This window comes from Tinamus guttatus, unplaced genomic scaffold, assembly GCF_059628265.1.
Source record: "Tinamus guttatus ecotype Peru unplaced genomic scaffold, ASM5962826v1 Tinamus_guttatus_pri_ptg000368l, whole genome shotgun sequence".
NCBI classification, from domain to species: domain Eukaryota; kingdom Metazoa; phylum Chordata; class Aves; order Tinamiformes; family Tinamidae; genus Tinamus; species Tinamus guttatus.
This window is the reverse complement of record NW_028288902.1, coordinates 302,709-322,896: the sequence shown is the minus strand read 5'-3', so window position 1 is coordinate 322,896 and position 20,188 is coordinate 302,709. Positions and strand designations below refer to the sequence as shown.

At 39.9% G+C, this 20,188-nt stretch overlaps 1 protein-coding gene across 4 annotated transcripts in view; it reads right to left on the bottom strand.

The window, feature by feature from the left end:
• Nucleotides 1-17,049, bottom strand: part of TAFA2 (TAFA chemokine like family member 2) — a 176,281-nt gene extending 159,232 nt beyond the window's left edge. For all 4 annotated transcript variants that reach the window (XR_015913685.1, XM_088530382.1, XM_088530381.1 and 1 more), the window contains exon 1: nt 16,955-17,049. The gene's annotated coding sequence lies outside the window, so the exon portion shown is untranslated. The remainder of the gene's footprint in view (nt 1-16,954) is intronic.
• Nucleotides 17,050-20,188: the final 3,139 nt, after the last annotated feature.

The following is a 20,188-nucleotide window of genomic DNA, read 5'->3' as shown; positions in this document are numbered from 1 at the left end:
ACACATTACCTAAGAGAAGATTTTGAGGATGGTGGAGATTAGTTTCTTTCAGTAGATTACTTGAATACAAAGCTTATTAAGCTTCCTCTCCCTTTTCCATGACTTCCTGATCATCAGCTCTATCTCAAATAATTTTTCAACATTTTGACATGGTAATGTCTGCTTCTCTATGAGGAGTTTCATAAAGAAAACCCCTCTCTTTCATAGTCATAAAGATCTGAATTGGGACTCCTCAGGGTGTACAAACTTACAAGTAGTTTATATGAGATTTCATAAGGGGAATTTGATCAAAATACAGAACTGTTTTTTTTCAGGATATGTGTCCTCACTGTATGCACATACTTTTTTCCCATGCACAAAGTCACATTATACATGCTGCCTTAATTTACACCCACCATCTTAATTTGTGTTGCAGAAAGTTTCCAGCTGGGAGCTGTAGAATTCCAAATTATATCAGAGATCAATAGACGCTACAGAGACTTAGAATTGCTAACATTAGGGGCCTGTGTTACCTTCAAATGCAGTCCTGTTCTCCAAAAAGCAACCAATGCTTTCAATAGAGAGGTAGTAGGGGTTTATAGTCTCACAGGCTCTGAGAAACACATCTGCATCACCGAGTGCACAAAACTATTGCCTTCTTGTGTTGAAGCTTCATTTCCATTCACATTGAGCAGTACTGCTGATGTAGCTCAACATTAGCAGGTTAATCAGACCCCATAAAAAACATCTACTTGTCCAGAAAGCAAACTTCCTGGTCTAGGTTTAGACTGAAAATGGGATGAAATTCAAGATTATAGTGACAGTCTTTCTGAGATTCTCTTCTATATTGGTATGAAAGAAAATCTAACATTTATCAAAAGTAAGAGTAGCAAAATTTCTTCTGGAAAATGGTGCTAGTGAACTCATTTGGGAAAGTTCTTGAGCAACAGAAAGTGGGAACAATTCAGAACAGTTTCCACATTTCCGTCATCTCCCTCTTTTTTATTACAAAATGTCAACTGATTATAAATACATCTATGTAGCTATTGAAATAAAAACTGCCAAAAGCTACAAAGTTAATGCCTCAGATTTAATGGATATAGTAAATCCAAGTTAATAGCAAAATCTGTTTAATATGGAGAAGAAACTTTATGACTCTTGACAGATACTTACTCTGAGCACAGCATATATGTATCCTGATTAATGTTGGTCCTACAGAAGCCACGATGTAGATAATTAAAAAGTAGAAAAATCATTTTTATTTTCCGTTTTGTTCCAAAGTCGGTGGTTGTTTGCAGCAGGTATATATGCATGTGTATAGCATGTGACCTGCACCCTCAGGACTATGCTGTTTTACAGCTTTCAAGTACTTGCACCCCATCAAAGGGTGGCTCATAGAGCAGACTGAAAAGGGTTCAGCAGACATCTTTCACTTTGTACAAATACAGTTGGGCAGTATCTTGCATAAGCTTTGTAGAAGCTCATCCAGAACATGGCCCAAAGCAGACACAGCATTGCCCTATTGCTATGCATTAGATGTCTTGTTGGAAGTTTTCTCACTTGTCATGAGCATTCCAGACATCTGCACCCTCATGACTTGGTCAGAAACCCTGGTCAGATACTTAATGGTTATTTTGAACTAGGGATGATCCCTAGTTGATCCTTCATACATTTTTACCTAAATGGCATTCAGCATCAATTCAGCTGTACAAATTGCTGACACTAATTCTTTCTATCATAATCAGACCCTAGGGTTTTAAACTGTATCCATCAATCTAAGCATATCTATGCACTCTAACATTTAAAGACAGATTAGGTCATTAGTTATGAAACCTCCAACAGTTATTGTAAGTTATCATAGATAATGTAATAAGAATTTTAAAATGTTTTCTAAATTTATAAGCATCTTAAAAACTTATTTAAAACCACTTGGTATTTTCGCTAAACAGACAGCTAAGATAGACAGCTATCTACCTAAGATAGATGACATTTATTTACTGAGAGAAGTACAATTCTCAAATTCCTGCAGGAGCTTACAATCAGACCTGCCATAGAGTATTTTCTGTCTGTGACACATGCCATTAGGATTTTTTTTCCAAATATTGTATCTTTGGTTATTTACATCATTTGTTGTAATTAAAGTTAAAAGAACTCTTCACAAAGCGATACGTAGAATCTTCACAGTCATAATTAGGGTTTTCATGTGTTTTGCCATTAACTAGAAATCTAGAAAATGGAATTATTCAATACTCATTGAGTGATTAGACTCCAATTAGTCACATATTGATGCTCTACTAACAGAGGAGTCCTGCAACACCTGCTCACACAGAGGTTCAGGGAGGACCAAGGCAATTTCTTGACAGTCCAGAAATAGTCATGACCCTCAGCAAATTACACTACAGTGAAAAACTATTTTGCAGATACTGAGGAGTGAAGAATTCTGGGGAAGATACAGAGAATGGGATATGGGCTGAGGAGATATGACATTCTGCCCAATCATGTCAGGGTTGGGACTCAAGTATTTTGCTTTCCTCAGTACCTTCAACTATTGTTGTATCAAACACATTTTTTATACCATAAGAATCATTTCACAGGGCAAATGATAAGCCTTATAGGTAAAATTCTCTCAAATTCTCTGGTAAGGGGTTTAATAATCCAAGAAGTACAAAGGAAGATGAACTTCTTATATTGTTTCTTCCCATTAGGCAATGAAATGGAGGAGTTGCTTCATTTTGTTTTCTGTATTTTTCTTTCAAATTCTGGTTCTGTAGCTTGATTCTATCGAGCTCCACTGAGGACAGCAGGAGTTTGAGGGCTGATGCCAGCAGATCTATACTCTACATAGCAGTCAAGACTAATCACTGAAGATGCTTAATGAATCACAGGCTAATCACTCACAAGAAAATCAAAACAACAAAGGAAACCTTTATAACATTCTTATGGTTTGTTCTGATAAAATACTAGTACACATTAGAAAAAGTGTACTTCTCACTCTTATATGTCAAGGCAAATGGATCACTGCCCCAGCCAGAAAGATGTTCTCATTTACAGCTATAGTCCTAGAGGCAGATAGTTAAGGTAAGGGCTAAAGACTGAAAGAACCAAAATAAAGAACAGCAAATTCTTTTGCTTTATCTATGTATAATATCCCACTCAATAGGATTGCGATCCTGACTGGATATGGTAAGTGCCACTGTCACAAAAATAATGAACATAAAATATACCTCTCATGTCTGTACATTTGGTTTATTGCCCTGAAACAAGATTTGTACGCTGATTCAGTATAAATCCATTAATTTACATGGAAGCTCTTTGCCCTCGCTCCCCGTATTACACCACAGACCAATAAATACTTGTGCTGAAGTGAACTATCCTTCTGGATGATACTCTCAGCAACAAAGTTGATCTGAGAAATAAAATTTAGTTAATGTCATGCTCTTTATGATTTAAAATGAAAGCTGAAATCAACCTTTCCAGACGCACTTTAAGCAAAATTATTCTCTGATCATTTATTCCTCTTAGAATTACCAGGAACATTAAATCTAACTTACTCAGTTTTGCCAATGGGCTCATAATTTTCTCGTGAGCTTTTTCAGACAGCTGAAGATCTAGCCTTTGAACTAGGAACAGAGATACTTTCTATGTGAAGTCTTTTCTATTTGTGAGATATTTTCTCACACAGTCTGGATTTTGCATTACATTACATCACTAATTAGCACACATACAAAGAGCTGAAAGCAGTTTTAGCAGAAAATGCTCCCAAGCTTAATTAATTTCATAATTGTTCTATGTATTGTCATTCTTCCTGTTATCTACTGGGTCCTGGGACGGGACTTAATTCAAAATCAAGAGACCTAAATATAAGTACTCAATTCAGCAGACTGGATATGGTCATCTGGTGCCATCTGTCATGGCTATGAGTCTATGATAGACCTACGTCATAGATCTAATACAGACCTGTAAGTCCCATGCAGATACCTTAGTTACTTTGGCACATTTGAGGTATTTGCTACTGATGATTACACCACAAGTTTGGGGAAGTTACTCAACTTTGCTAACTTGCCATGATCTGAAATACAGTTGATCCAAAGTAGGTACATGTCTTAAGGCAAGCAGAATCACTCTATAGACCTACTGACAGACATTGGACTCGGATAGCTAAACACAATCACCTAGTGCTCTCCAAGATGCCCCAGAGCAAGGGATAGGTGGATATTGTACCAGGCATATAGGATTTTGCCCCCATCTGGAGTAGTACTTGGAGGCCAAACAAGATACTCCCATGTCTAAAATTATCTGAGGTGCTGAATCCTACACAAGATCTCCATTGACTGTGACGTTAAAGCATGTATCTTGCACATAAACAGTTATAGTTCGACATCTGTTTTAGGTGTCAGTCTCAACCTACCTTTAAAGTCCTCGTAATCTGCTACTGAATTTTCAGTAGCAGAAAACAAGAAGCACTTCCTTAAAACAGAAAGCATCAATGAGACAAGTTTTTATATCCTTTGCATATCACCTAAGTCTCTGAAGAAGTTTCCATAAACATTACATTAGAACATTGTATCTTTGAGTGCATCTTTGTAAGGATTTGTTATCTGACAATGAAATGATTGAATTACAGCTAAAGACATACTACTTTTAGTCTTATGTAGCTCATTTTTTGAAGAAAGATGGAGATGTCTACAAAGGTTTTCTTTTCATATTCTTTATGCTGGCTCAGGGATTTTACCTGATGATACACCATTATTGCTCTTCTCAAAACCTGGGGGATTTAATATGCTTTTCAGCAGAGGCTTCAAGATTTAAAATAATAACTTTAAAAAAATAAAATAGCTATCATACTTTTGAACAGGCAAGAACCACAATACTTCGAGACTACTGCTGCATCCAGCTGTATCACTTCAAATCATAAATTTTAATCACTGGAAAAAAAGATTTTCAAGACAGTCAAATAAAAAGAGTTGATGGTATTGTTCTATTGTTCTCCAGCTTCCAGACTCGCTAATAACAGTAAAAAGGTAAATTTTAACTACAAGTTCTATTAGTGCTGAAGATGCTGAAAGGTGGCTCCGCCTTCACCTTTTCAATGAAATCAGCCACCCAAAGAGCTTTTATTGTGTTAGGAGTCATAGAAAGAATTTGCAGAATATCTGCAATGGTTGTGTGAAAGGCTCCACTCTCTTTTCTTTGACAGATTTAGGCCATCTGAGCAGGTTTTAAATTTCTTTCATCTCCTCAGAGACCAAAATTAAAGAGGAGCTATTTGGTACTCAGTCTGAAAGCTTTACCAAAGCTTCTCCAAAGCTACTGAAGGCTAGTAGAAAAACTGAGCACATGGAGTTAACCACGAAGGGCTATTTTAACAGTCAACATTAAAGACAGGACTGTTAGCGGTTACAAAATTCACTGCATCTCTGTATTGCTTGTAGTGCCTCTTGGTGAAGCTATTTAACTTTTTCCCCAAAACTGCTCTGTCCTACACAGAGCTCTGTTTTATCCTTGCTTAGATCAACAGCAGAGCCCAAGTCTACCTGAGCAACCCACAGGAAGGGACCTCCTCCTGTTTTTAAATCCATTTTATATTGCTCTACTTAATTCCTAGTATTAACATGAAAAATAACTTTGGATTTTTTTTCTGCCTGTTTTATACACCAGCTCTTGCAGAACAATTTGACTTGCTGAGTAACCTAGTCCGTCAGCGGAAGGTCAGTGTTGACTAGAGAGTGGCAAGGCAAAAGGAAAAGCAGAAAGGCTGAAATCATTCAGGGATATGAGCCATTCAGGGATATGGACTTAGTTCCAAGTTCATTGGAAATTTAACTAGTAAATTAAAAACACTGAAAATTACTACTAAAAATTATTACACTGGAGAGCCTGGAAAGAGAAAGTTCTCTTATTACCCCAGCAGGAAAGTAATTCAGCATTATCACTCACTGTGGTAAAGGACATTTAACTTAGAAGTCCAGTTTTTGTAGAACCACTTACTTACAAGCATACAAAAGCTCTTAATTATTGGCATGTAGGTATTGATCAGGGATGCTCTTTCATCCAACCACAATCAAAAGTAAATCTAATGGAATGATAGATTCAGTTTCATTTTTCAAAGAAAGAGATTCTCGGACAGACGCCTGCTTTAAAGATTGTTTAAATTAAAAAAGGAAGGGCATACATGATCTCTTCATCATTCCCCATCTTCCCCAGTTATGGCCCTGTCTTCTTCAATGTTCAAATGTATTTACAATAGTTAAGAACAAAAAAGCCTTGAAAAATTAGGCTACCCTAGAAAAGTCTGAGGTCGGCATATCTTTCTTCAATGTATGGTTAGAGATTTCTGGTAATTGCAAATCAGCAGAAATTTGAAATAGCTTCAGTAAATGAGAGAAGAGCTCCAACTAAAAATAAAAAAATAAAAAATGCAAAGGCTTCTTTCCTCCCAAATGGAAATGACGAAATATTTGTAAGAATTAGTGTTATATAAGCCTTCCAATAGCAGTGTTATGGGAAAAAAATAGTTACTACTAAACAGAAGAAGTATGAGAAAGTATTTGTCCAGCTAAGAAGCAGTATTTCTTCGCATTCTCCACTCCTCCTTCTGTGAGAATCTATTCCCACTTGTTCTCTGGGATCCGGTGTGCACAAAACAGAGCAACTCCCATTCTACTTCTCCAAAGAGATCTACTGGATAAAAACTAAAGATCAAGACTATAGTCAGCGGAGAACCTTAACAATTCTTGATAAAAATAAAACAGAGAAAAGGTTTGTCCATTATGCTATTCCTTTTCCAGTTGACTTCAGTCATAGACTTTTCATACCATGGACAGTTACATGGACGTAAATTCAAGAATTCTTGTGACATGAGGGCCAAGAACACACAAGAGACAACGAGGATTTAAAAATAATAATAGTATCTATTAAAAATAATTATACTGTGGGAGCCAATGTTATCATTGCCCATTGTGCTCCAACATTGATTCTACCTCCAAAATTACAATAATCTAAAACCTGAAACTCTTGTTGAAAGCTTGATCCATCCTGTAGCAAAGATTGATTGTGAAAATGTAGTTACCCAGCAAACAACAATGTAGAAAATGGTATAAAAAAGAAACGTGTATCCTGATAAACCTTTACACTCTGCCATTACTGTGATATGAGCTCAACAGTTCACTAACGAATCTGAAAGGCAAATGTGTGTAGATCAAAACTATGCACGTTTGTCTCTAAATTTCTGTTGGTGATGTAAGACTGATAAATATTAATCCTATAAACGCCATATACAAGTAGTTCATAACTTCTTTAGGACAGCTATACTGTATTTTATAGGCAAGTGGAAGTGCAAGCTAAAAACAAAACAAAGAACAGATATATCTGTAGAGAGATAATAACTTTAAAGTAACAGTAGCCGGGCTATTTGCTGGAAAGATCACCTTTCCAGGTGCCAGACAAATCCTGTGCAGATCTTCTGTTGAGACTAGAATATACACAGCAATTGAAAGCACTGGATGGCTACAAGCTGTCTCCGTAGGAAGGAGCCCATGAATTGCCAACAATTACTTGAGTTAAGTTATTGAGAAAGGTGCAGACAGCCTGAAATATGCCACTGTGGCATATGCTGTGGGTGAAATAAGAACTTCCTGCTTTCTCCCATAAAATAGCAAAGTTTAGGTAGGATGGGGTAGACACAGATATTTGTTATATCCCTTTGTTTAATGGCTAACATGTTTGGGGAAATAAATGATATTTTGCTTTAAAAATGTTACATTGAATCAGCTTAATCACTGACTACTGAGACACATTTTATTTCAGGTGACTGTGAGAGTTAGGCCAAGAAACTAGAAAGATTGCAATCCTACTTAAACAGTGCTTCACGGGAAAGAGGGAAGTGCAGCTTTCACCTTAACTATGTGCTCAAAAGAAAGTGCAAAGGAGTCTAAGGCACAGGTTAGTTTTGAACTTACATTATCCAACAAAATCATATCACTGAGCTGTGGAGGTGACAAGAATATCAGGTAGCTAGAAAACCAGCTTTCTTCCTCATATTTGTATTGCACTCATTTTACTCCAGCATTTAACACACATTCGTTCAAAGAAAAGAAAATGCCCCCCTTATAACACTGTCAGTATTGCTCTTACAAAACAACTGTGAGAACCAGGAACAAACTGATATGCAACAAAGAAAGGAAGTCAATTAGAGGATTGCTTTCACTCCAGCTTGATTACAGGGTTCAAAGCTGAAAGACAAAGACTTTCAGAACATGCACTTTCCACCTGCTGCTATAACCAGGTCATGGGCAAAAATTCCCTGTAATAATCATTTCTATATTCTGTCGAAGCGCAAACTCTGAGTAGGAGTCAAAAGAAAAAAAAAAAAGATTGGAATTCATGGAAGTTTGGAGGATTTAACATAAGCCCTGCTATTAGCACAATGCATATATATTTATAGGTTTTAGTTTCATTAGTATTCATTAACTAGATATAATTTACCGCAATGATAGAATTGTATAGCCCCACTACTAGATTATTGATTGAGTACACACACTGGCATAATCGAAGCTATGAGAACAGAATTTGCTTACTGTTACTTAGCCATCTGTAAATTTTGCAAGTTTTTCATTAGATGATTACTTAGCTTATAATATTATTGTAATAAATTGAATATTAGCATTAATGAAGGAATATATGAGAATTACATTCCAATGCCAAAATGACCTCATCTATACAAAACATATGGAATATTACTTGTGTCTGTGTTTAAATTTTAAGTGTTACTCAAAATGTTCTCCAGGGTTGGAGGAAAAACAAAACTGATTTCTATAACTGGTTCAAAGCAAAAAAAAAAGGGGGGGAAAAAATCCATCCATTTTGAATTTTGATTTTGTATGCTGTTAAAATAGCACTTGCAGTAGTCTTGTCTATATCATTGATGACAACATGGTGGCTGTTGGACTGACATAAAGATCTTCAGAGTTTCTAAATATATATATATATATTCTAATGAGATAACCCCTAGAGCATGGATAGAAGGAATGCTATCCAAATAATGTCACTTCTATTGCAGAATTGGTTTCCAATTAATTGTTTCTTTCTACAGCTATAATTATCAGGAGGAATGTTGTTAGTCAGAAAAGATGAAGTTAAAAAGTGCATAATGTTTAATAGCTCATTAAATAGAAAATACACTGCAAATTTGGGACTCAGAATGACTTGCAGCTAACTGTGAGATGATGGGTCATGGCATATGAAAAGAGACTTTTTTGGCAGGAAAGCAATTTGGGAATGCTGACTGCAGACTGCATTTACTTGACATTCGGAAAGATCATATAACACCAATGCAGATGAGGTGAACTTCGACAGTGAGAAGAAAAGGAAGGGCAAGGAGAGCTAGAGGAGACAAAGTTGAAGTATGAGTGGCTGGTGTGTGATGAGGAAGAGGAGGATACAAGTGTCATTATCATGAGTTTAGTCTTTATAGGGGCAGTGAGGACAAGAGGTTATATTAAAGAGATTCAGGGCATTCACACAATTATAGTGATAGCTATGTCAGCACTTTTCTTGCAGAGGAGTTTTATTTACAACACCTATAATTGAAGAACAAGTAATTTTATAATTTCTCTGAGAAAGTATAGTAGCTGTTAGGTAGCATTGCTCTGAATATGATTTTAAAAGCATGCTTCATTTTTAAGAATCTGAGGTACGGGTTTACCAGATGACAACTACATATTTGTAACAGACACAACAAATTAGAGCAACTCTAAAGAAATTCCAAAACATTTAGGAATTATCATACTGTTAAAAAAAAGAAAATCCCCAAACACTACATTGCAGCCTTGAAAGTCCAACTATGATAAGACTTTCTCCTAGCATATTTTCACACAGGCATCAACCCGAGCAATTAGAGGAGAGCGTAAATGAAATGGGAGAAGGTGGCTGTGCACTTGCCTGGCCACCACTGGATCCAGGCACTGGCCTGCGGGACTGGGAAGGTTAATGCTTCTCACAGTCCTCTAAAAGTGATGTCTGAAGTACTGCGGGCTCAGGCTTGCAGATGAAGCCCAAGCAGCTTATAGCAGGAAGAAAGCCACACACTGTTGCATTCCTCCCTTGATATTTTTTGACAAGTTGATCCGTGTGCTAAAGCACAAAACTCCAGTGCAATCACCAAATTTTTTTCTATCAAATTACAATGTCTAAAAATAGAAAATAACAAAATAATACTGACATAAAGAAGAATGGATCTGTGTGGAAACTTAAAAAGTATTTCCCAAGACTGGAATTCAACTGGCCTCTATTTTTAAGACCTTTTTTTTGGGGGGGGGCGGGGAGGGGAGAAGGACACAAGGAGAAGAGAACATCCAAGATATAAATATCAGTACAAAGTCTCGATTATAAAGGTCTGAATACTGTAGTATTCACTACTACTACACTATTATACAGTAGTGTATTTTAAATATTATCTTAATTCCAGTGCAAGTGACATCCTCATGATTCTAGCCAGAACAGAAAAAAAAGCAGGATCATATAATGAAAAGTGTCAAGCAACACTAACCGTATTGGTTGATGATATCATATCTGAATTTATAGCATGTTATGTTAGCATACAAATACAATATTTCTTCTGTCTTCATTCCAGCAAGCTTAGAAACCAGAGCTTATCTCACTTTATTTCTTGCTTTTACCAGGCCTCAAGATAAAAATTCTCATCTTATTTAAGCATAGCTTACTTGTTATAGATAAATAATTTTCAAAGCTAAATAAACATAGGTAACAATACAGAGATGGTATTCTCCTGTCATGCTGCTGAAACATCTTTTTTTTTTTTTTTTCCAATTACGCTTTAAATATGACATAACTTCTTACGGGAATACCTTAGGCTGATATACTTTTTCAGAAAGTGTTATTTTGTTCTAGGCTCTAAGCTAGCAATATTGCACTGAAGAATAACATGCTTGTAATTGCATTTTCTAATACCATAATTCCAGATAGCTACTTGTATCATCTTTCTGAAAACTACCTACCAATGTATAGTCTCTGTTCTAAATGTAAGAGGATTGAATATCTCTAAAAGACGCAAGGCTGACAATCTATTGAAACTAAACTCAAGTCTTGCATTTATACACAGAGCACAGATATGAATGCAGTCTTCTGAGCAGCACCCCATGCATGAGCCTTCACCATGGATCACCATAAAGCCATAAAAGTGCAGTTGGCTATGCTTACCCTGTCTTGCTCCAGAAAAGTCTTGGAGCATGTAATTATTACGACTGGTCCCATTGGAGCCACACACTTACACCTCAAGTGCCTTGCTTGATCAGACCTCTCATTTTGCTTCTCTGGGCACGCAGCAAGAGCATGTCCACATTTTTGCTAGTGGTGACTTTTATGACTCAGACAACTCTGCAGTAGCAACTGAAGTGAGACTACTAGCTCATTTTAGATAAACCATGAGACAAGCTTCAGATGGTACTGACTTTTGTCCCTTACTGGAAAAGATCCAAATTCCAAATGACTTCCTATATAGAAATGACACAAAAACCCATTACCCATCCTCTGAGCCATCGAGCCATTCTACTGTACTTTACAGTGTAATTAAGTGTAATGATACCACAGCTAAATATGAATTACAGTTTAGCTTAGAACTCTAAAGGCCAAAGAGATATCTTACACAGGAGCAAACACCAAAGAAGTCTCATCTCAAAGAGGAACTGGAACACATAGTTTTAACCCAGTGCCCACAGACCTCTATACTTGCCTTTCTGCCAATGTGTATGATCCCACTTGCATTTCTGCCAAGGTGTGTTGGCATGCGTGTGATCCCATGTGTGTGGTGGCATGGCAGAAGAAGACATCTATCTTAAGCTCACACTTGGGATGCCCTGGGGTAGCCTCTCTCTTGCAAATGGTTTCTCATGATAAGCCATAGGGAGAAAATGCAACCAGGGAGGTCCTCCATACAAAGATGCTCCTTTGAGCATGAAAAACCATTTGGTGACCCAGGAACAGCACTCTGCCGCCTGCCCCCTTCCATGACATGTCATGTCAGACACGAGCGGAGGGCCACACGTCACTACAGTCTGTTACAATGCCCGGCCATATCAGTATAAGTGATGCAGGAACAGCGGTGGGGCAGCATGAGGACAAAAATCCAATATAAAAGTATCACTGTGAACATAAGAGACTTGTAAGGTCTGTGTTCCTGTCTCCAAAAGAGCTAGTGTGAAACTACACATTGCTAAGAGATTTATTTTTAAAATGCATTATAGCATGTTTTTAAAATAGAAAAAAATAAAAGCAAAAACATTACACCAGGCAAATGCAGTTTGGTTCTAATAAGCCAGTTAAAACATACAATACTGCAAAACTGTGTCTCTGCATTTCAAGAAGGAAATTACTTTATTGAATTAGGCCAGTTGTAGGCCAGGAGGCCCTACCAGAGTCCAGTACCTCAGCGGCAGATAGTTGATGTTAACACTGCAGCAGATGAAAGAAATCTTCCACACAGGGAAAGGCTGGTGTCCACCCAAAAGTAAAATTTGTGTATTTGTTTCAAAAACATTTTATAATTACAATTCCACTTCAAAATCAACTTGCTATTTAAACAATTGAATAGGGTTTTTGTGCTGTGCTTGTGCATTTGTTAAGAAGTTTCACAATTTAAAGCACCTCACATAGCCCTAATTCCAATTCACGCTTGGAGCCTAGAAGATTACCAAACCTCAACAAGTCCAAAAAAAGTTCTATGTGCTTTTATGTGTGTGCTACCCTATATTATGGCCCTCTCCTTGGCATTGCTGAAGGGATATTCAGAGTAAAGGAGGCTGTGTACAATGCTGTCCGGGTGTTAAGAGACTCATGTTCAAGTTTTATATTACAAGATCAACATGAAGATATGAGATGAGGTTGCTGGAAAATGTCAGCTATTAACACGGCACTGATTATGAGGTTTGATAGGCTTTAAACAAGGGATTAACCCAATTTCCCACTCTTCAGGAATGCAATTATACAAGCGACTGCTTCTATACTGCAAAAGATATGGGCACTAATCTTGCAAATGCTTACTCATGAAAGAACCTGCTAGGGGGACCAAAGATCAAATCTATATAGAGCATTTTCTAATGCTACATCAAGCAATGGCCACAGCTACAAACCATTCTGCAAATAAGCATTCTGAATAGCAGAATTGAAGAAAAAGCTAAGAAAGCTTTTTGGGGTAACTTCCTCCCAATTTGTCTATGTAGTGTCCTGCCATAGCTACTGCTGTAAAGCACAATCTCATTTTTCCTCTTCTATTTCTAAAGTGTTTTTCAGAAAATGCTGCATGGTAGAAGTTCTATAAGAATATCTTGAAATTTGTTCTTGAAAATGTGGCTCTTTCACGGGAGCATTATGAAAAAGTACATCAGACAGACATCATTATTTTGTGTTCTCTTCTAATAAATAGTGGCCTATATATGGTGAGCAAGAGTAGCTGGTGAGGGTGTAAAAAGAATCAAAGCATAATCACATAATAATCACTCTTCCGTGTTCTCCCAAGAGCAAAAGGAGAGAGCTCTGTGGGCTGCCACTGGGAGAAGAAGTGACATTATTGTCAAGGTTGTCACATTCATTCTAAAGGCTCAAGTCTGGCCACTTTTATAAGTCTGAAACGAGACACGGGAAGGACTGTTCTTAAGCAAAAGTGCATATTAGTGGCTTACCAAACCAAATAACTCCACCAAACTTTCTGTTGAAATAAACTGCATAGTTCGCACAGTGGGTCTCTGTCTTTAAAAAGTATTTCAAATGAGAAGAATCCTAAAATGGATTCTGTGAAACTCAGTATTTTCTCATCATAAAAAAATAATAATTAGGCAAAATCCATTTTAAATCCAAACGTAGTCCAGTGATCTAAAGACAATAGAGCTAGTGGGTTAAAAATGTCAGAGCTTCAGCCACTTTAATGGAGCTACAACAGTCTACATCAGTTGAATGTCCCCCTTAACTCATATAAATGGTGGGGAACATGGAGAGTGGAGCATTCAGTTCCACTGACATAGAACCTTTCTATTATACCCACACAAGCACAACTTCTGATTCTACCCTTTTAAAATTCCGCATTTCAAAAGGAAAATGGAAAATGTATTTGAGAATGAAAAGCTCTCGCTACCTGAATTATCTGGAGCTGTAGTAAAAAAATCAATGTAAGACAACAAGCACGTCATTTAAATCAGATGCTTAAATATAGACTGTAAATATGAGACTGAACATTAATTAATTAGATTTGTAGAGTCTTCACTTGCTTTGGCCTTTGTTTTATCATTCAGTCTTTATTTACTTTCATTTATTTTCTTTGTTTGATGACGTTTGACTAATAAATGCATTGATGAATTGCATCAGTAAATGCCATCCATATATCACAAAAATAGAATGTGCTCAGTGCTTCTAGCACGGTGATGCTAAAGGATTTCTCTGGTCCGAACTTTTGGTCTTTAACAAAGGAACTAATACTACTTTGCTGGATAAACTTCCTGATTTTAATTTTAATTTTCAATGAACAAACAGCTGCTGAATAATGTGACTTAATGAAGCATTTCTAATAAAATACTGCAGAACTTAAAAAAGAGGCTTGGTCAATGACAGTTGTACCATTCAGAATAATTTCCGAAGATGGTGATCACAGTTTTGTGTAGATGAGTATTACGTAATGTGATTTTCTCTCTTCCGAAGTCAGTGATTTATTTTAGTGTGAAAACTGGTCAGCATTTTTCTATTACTTATTTATAGTATATAAAACATACAACATAATTAAGGCAAGATATTTTTCTACCGCACAATTTATGCTTTACACAGGTTGGTAAGTAGTAATCGAGTCAGCAATAAATGTAAAAAAGGTGATGCTCAGATCTGAAAATTTCCATATGCTTTGCTCATTTGAAAACATACAGTTTAAATTCGTAAAGATGTCTTTTATCAAGAGTCTGTCGTCACCTGTGAGGAAATTATAAAATTTCTTGGCTACTAAATGCTTTTCTACCACTACAATCAGTGTAAAGTGTTACATGCTTTAAGTAAATCGAGGTAAGATTCAATGAATCATCACTTTGCAACTTGCTCATAAAACAGTCCCCAATATCCATCTGTACACACACCTATTTACCTCCACACGGAGGTAGTTTTTTATGCATTCTCTTCCAGAATCATCAAGTTTATTACCTGTATCTGCATGAAAGGTTATGTCACTGGTTTCACCAAAAGAGACAGGTAAAAAGGTTACCCCAATATGATAAAAGGCACTGCCAGATTAGTCTTCATTCTCTGATTAAAACAGTATGACAGGAATCAAGAATTTATCTCAAAGTCACCCACTATCAGCAGCATATCTACAATTAGTACCATATTTTTGAAATTTCCCCTATGTTCAAACAACATATGGAAACAGTGAATAGTAACCCCAGTCTACCCTCAACTAATTGAGCAATGCTTTCCACTAAAACGATGGCACTTAACACGCTTACAATTAAAATAGCGATAGTACTCTAGCTTTTGAAATTAGGACTACATGAAACCACAAAATACATAGTTTGGAATATTGCCTCAGCAACATCAGATCTTTGAAACAAATAAATTTTTCATTATGGAATTTATATGAATTACTACTGTTCATTGAACACTTACTTAATTTAGAGACATCAGTATGAAATGACTGCATAATTACTGGGGAAAAAAAGTATAACAGATGTAACCTTCGCTACCCGTGATAAAAATGCCTCAGAAGCACCATCTTTCCCAACTTCATCTAAGCTGTATTCCCAGAAGTATTGGACTATATCTTAAGGATTTTTTTTTTTACGTTATGCTTCAGAAAAGAATTTATCAATTTGGTTTCACTGAGATCAGTCCATAAAGTAGCTTTAAAGTGTTAAATACATAGCAGGCTGAATGCTGATGCCTGGAACTAGTTGGTAAGACAGAGAAAACAGATAACAATTATCATTTAGTCAATAGCAATTTAAATGTATCCAGTGCTGTGAGAAGACCCTAAGACCCTGGATGTTTATGGGGCTTTCAAGGATAGGGGTTGAGTTTGTTTATTATTAAAATTGACAGTTTTTTCCAAAGCCAAAGCACAATTCTTTAAACACAGAACCAGTATCTACCAGGGGTGCATGGCATGAGTGAGGAAGATGCTTAGTGGTTTAAAAAATTGGAGAATCTCAAAGCAAAAGCTGGAAAGAGACAACTGTAACTACACATATGATTCAAGATGCTTCAAGCACTGATTTTAACTTCTGGTAAGAATGAAGCCTACAGGAGAGATATAAATGATAACTGTGAGAGGGCTGTGGAAGCGAGTGTTCCATATGCTCTGCATAGACAGGCTGGTGTCCGATCTTACACTTCCACCAAGACAAAGCAGATTATGTTAAAAGTCTCTCTCATGAAGGCATAAGCAGGGCAGAAGAAAAAGAAAGAAATGCATTTTCACTCTGAACTACAGACCCTCTAATATTTTCAGGAGGCAAATAAGCTCACTAAAATGGTAAAGGAAGCAATCCAGAGAGACGAGCACTGTTTCAAATGACACACACCACAACTTGGGGAGCATCACAAGCCGAAATAAATGAAGTGGCAAGTCACTTCTTTATAGCTCTTTCTAAAATGCCTCGTAAAGGGACTCCTCGCTCCTAAGCTGTCCCCAAGCCAGGCAGGGAAGTGTCCTGTTCCCAAAAGGCAGGAACCCCCCGCCAAGCACCTGCCGGGGCCAGGACTGGTGGCCACCCTTCCCATGCAAGTAGCCGGGCTGCAAAACCGCTGGGCTGCCCTCGCCCCCCAATACACACAACACACAGCTCCGCAGAAAGGCTGTTGTAATCAAAATGAAATTTCCCGAGCCGCGGAAGGGAGGCAGGGCAGCTCGCGCCCGGCTCCCCGCAACTTTCGGGCCGCACGCACTCGCTCGCACACGCGCTCGCAGGGCCGGGCCGCCCCGCTCACCTACCTGCAGCCCCGCTCCCCGCTGCGGGCGCCTCCGGTGCGCCGCTCACGCCGGGGGCAGCCGCGGCCTCAGCGCCCCGGCACGGGCGGGCAACGCGCCCGGCGCCCGGCGCATGGAGCGGCTCGGGCGGCGGCGGGGCCCGGCTGCGCCCTCCTGCCCGGGAAGCGCGCAGGGATCCGGCGGGAGGGGAGCGCTGGCTCCGCGTGCCTCTCGCGCACGGTGTCACGGGATATGCGAATATAGATTAATAATAACAAAAAGGCTTTCAGGAGAGGAAGAAGTCCGGGTTAGCTGCTGGTGAGCAGGAGAGCGAGGAGGTCCCGCGGTGGCTCTGGCCGCTCTGGCAGGTCCCGGTTCTCGGCAGCAGACAGGAGGTACCACGGCAGTGCCCTCCGCCGGGGTGGCTGTGCCTCCCCGCACCGCCCCGCTCGTCCCCTCCCGCTGCCTCCGTCCCCTCTCGGGAAAAGGGAATTGGGAGCGAGAGCTTCGGCTCGGCGCGGGGCGCGGCGAGGCGGCAGCGGGGCTCGCAGCCCGCCCGCTGCCCCGCTCCGCCCGTGCCCGGCCCGTCGGCGAGGCGGCAGCTCCGCGGCTGCTGCTGCTGCTGCTGCCGGCTCCGGGCTGCGCCGCCTCCCCCGGCCCGCCCCTCGGTTCGGTTCGGCCAAGTTTCGGCACACGCACACGTGGCTCGAGGAGGTGGGGAACCCCTCCCCGGGCGGCCCCCGCGGGAGAGCCGCGACGGGTCGGGTCGGACCGGGCCGGGTGGGATCGGATCGAGTCGGGACGGGCGGGCGCAGGAGGGCGATCCCCGCGAGGGGCGACCGGGACCGCGGCGGCAGCGCGGGGGCCGCGGCGGCGCCGAGAGCCAAAAGGCGGCCTGTGTCTCCCCCCAGAGGGAGCAGGGAGCCCTGCCCGCGGCTCCGCCCGCCCGCGCAGCCCCCGCGCCCGCGGAGGGGCCGCTGCTCCCGCGGGCACCGCGGCTCCGCGCACGGCCGCGAGGCAGCCGCAGCCCTCGGGTGACAGGAAGAGCTGCTGGCGTGGGGGGATAAATCAGAGCGCGGCTTGCCGGGTTCTGCCGCCGTGCCTGGGAAAGCCCCTCGTTCACTGCAGTAATATCAAGCACACACACGGAGGGTCAACCTCTCACTTTTCCCCTCAAACTCTCAGCTCCACCTAGGCTAAAGTGGGAATAAATGCATGCAGGATTAAGAAGTACTCATGTAGCTCATGGTCTTCATCTTTTTTTTTTTTTTCCAATCTGTGCCAGCTACTCTAATCGTCTTGTAAAGAGCTTTTTCTTCAGGCCTTAGTCTCCATAATGCCATATGTGATGATGATGGTCAACTCTGAGGAATAGAAAAAGAAAGCCAGACAGCAAACCCTGCAATGTGCCTGCTCCTACTTGATTTCTATGTACTAAAAAAAAAGAAAGAAAAAGAAAGAAAAAGAAAAGAAAAGAAAAAAGAAAAAAAATGGTAGAAATGGTAGCGTGTTGGGACTTTTTTTTTCTTTTTCAAATTCCAGTCCAGACCTAAAGTTAAACCCAAAGCAAAATGAAGAAAAAGAAACTTTAATGTTGGCTGCCATCCGTGACACCGCTGTAGGATAATGCTGTGGAAAGCTCATGCTGAAAGTCACCTGGTGCCTGGTTAGCACCAAGCAGCGTTAGAGCAGGCACTGAAGCAGTGCCTGCCTGTGTGCAACCTGGAGCCAGTTCAAAGAAGGTGGGTTATAAAGACCAGGGTGATCTTGCCCTCATCCACTGGAAGAAAACTGATACAATAACACGATTTCTCTAGTTCGCAACTGTGCCGCTACATCCCTGGCAAGCTAAAAATAATGAAGTAACTAAGACCCTGTGCATGCTGCAGTCAGCAGCTTAATGCATAGAAGCAGATCCAAACTTGCATGAATACACATGGATTGGATGCTCCTGTCCTGGCAATACAAAGCGGCCAACGACCCCGGACACATAAGGGACTGGGTAGTCTTGACACAGATGCTACTTCTGGTTTAGAAGAAGCAAAGTACATCTAAAATGAAATTAGAACTGCTGTTGCTGTGTAGACATAGTCAACAGCTTACAACCCTAAGAACATATATGCTCGTTAGAGTTAGGGCATACTGAGAGACCAGAGGATACTAATTTTGTATCACTGTCTAGCTATAAAGGAATCAGACAAATACATCAGAAGACATGGAACTGTTATAACCTAGTTAAAGCAATACAAACAAGTAAACCACAAACAATAGAAGAAAAAAAATTAGATAAGACATGTCTTCTTATTTAAGCCCAGGAATTTTGTCTGGATAAACTTTGGAAAATGCGTTCATTCTTTTTGGTGCACTGCTGCACATGAGTGGTTGTTCTAGACCAGTTGGCCTGCACCTGAAAAGCTGAACGTTTCCACAGCAGTCACACACTGGTTAAGTGGCACTGTGCAAGAATCACAGAATGGTTGAGGTTGGAAGAGACCTCTAGAGATCTTCTAATCCAACCCCCTGCTCAGCAGGGACATCTAGAGCACGCGGCACAGGGTGGCATTCAGGTGGGTTTGGATGATCTCCAGAGAAGGAGACTCCACAACCTCTCTGGGCAGCCTGTTCCAGTGCTCTGTCACCCTCACAGGAAAGAAGTTCTTCCTCATATGGAGATGAAACATCCTGTGTTTCAATTTGTACCCGTTACCCCTTGTTCTGTCGCTGGCCGCCCCTGAGAAGAGTTTGGCCCCATCCTCTTTACACTGCCCCCTCAGGTATTTGTACATATTGATAAGATCCCCTTTCAATTTTCTCTTCTGTAGAAGACATACTTGCTGTGCACTTTAACTGTAGGATCAGCACTTCTTGGAAGAACTAGGATGATCCATTGCATCTACGTGGTGCAGCAGTTTTTACAGATGATTAATAAGCTCAACTCATCTCCAAAGGTGTATTTGTGCAGGCTACATATAAGCAATATGATCTATTTGTCATTTTCTGGAAATATCAACTCGGCAGCCTTTCTCCTACTCATGTATTTGCATGCATCTCTCCAGAAAATCCCCCCCAGAGCACTTAGAACATGTGACAGCTACAGCACAGCACATGTGACTTAGAACATGTGGCCTTAGAACATGTGACAGCTACAAAATCCAATTATTACATCTGTTCTCTTTCTCCCTCTTCATTTTGTCTCATCTTTGAGTTAGTATCACTATTTTCTACTTTTCATCCCTTCGTAATGTTCTTCTGCACACT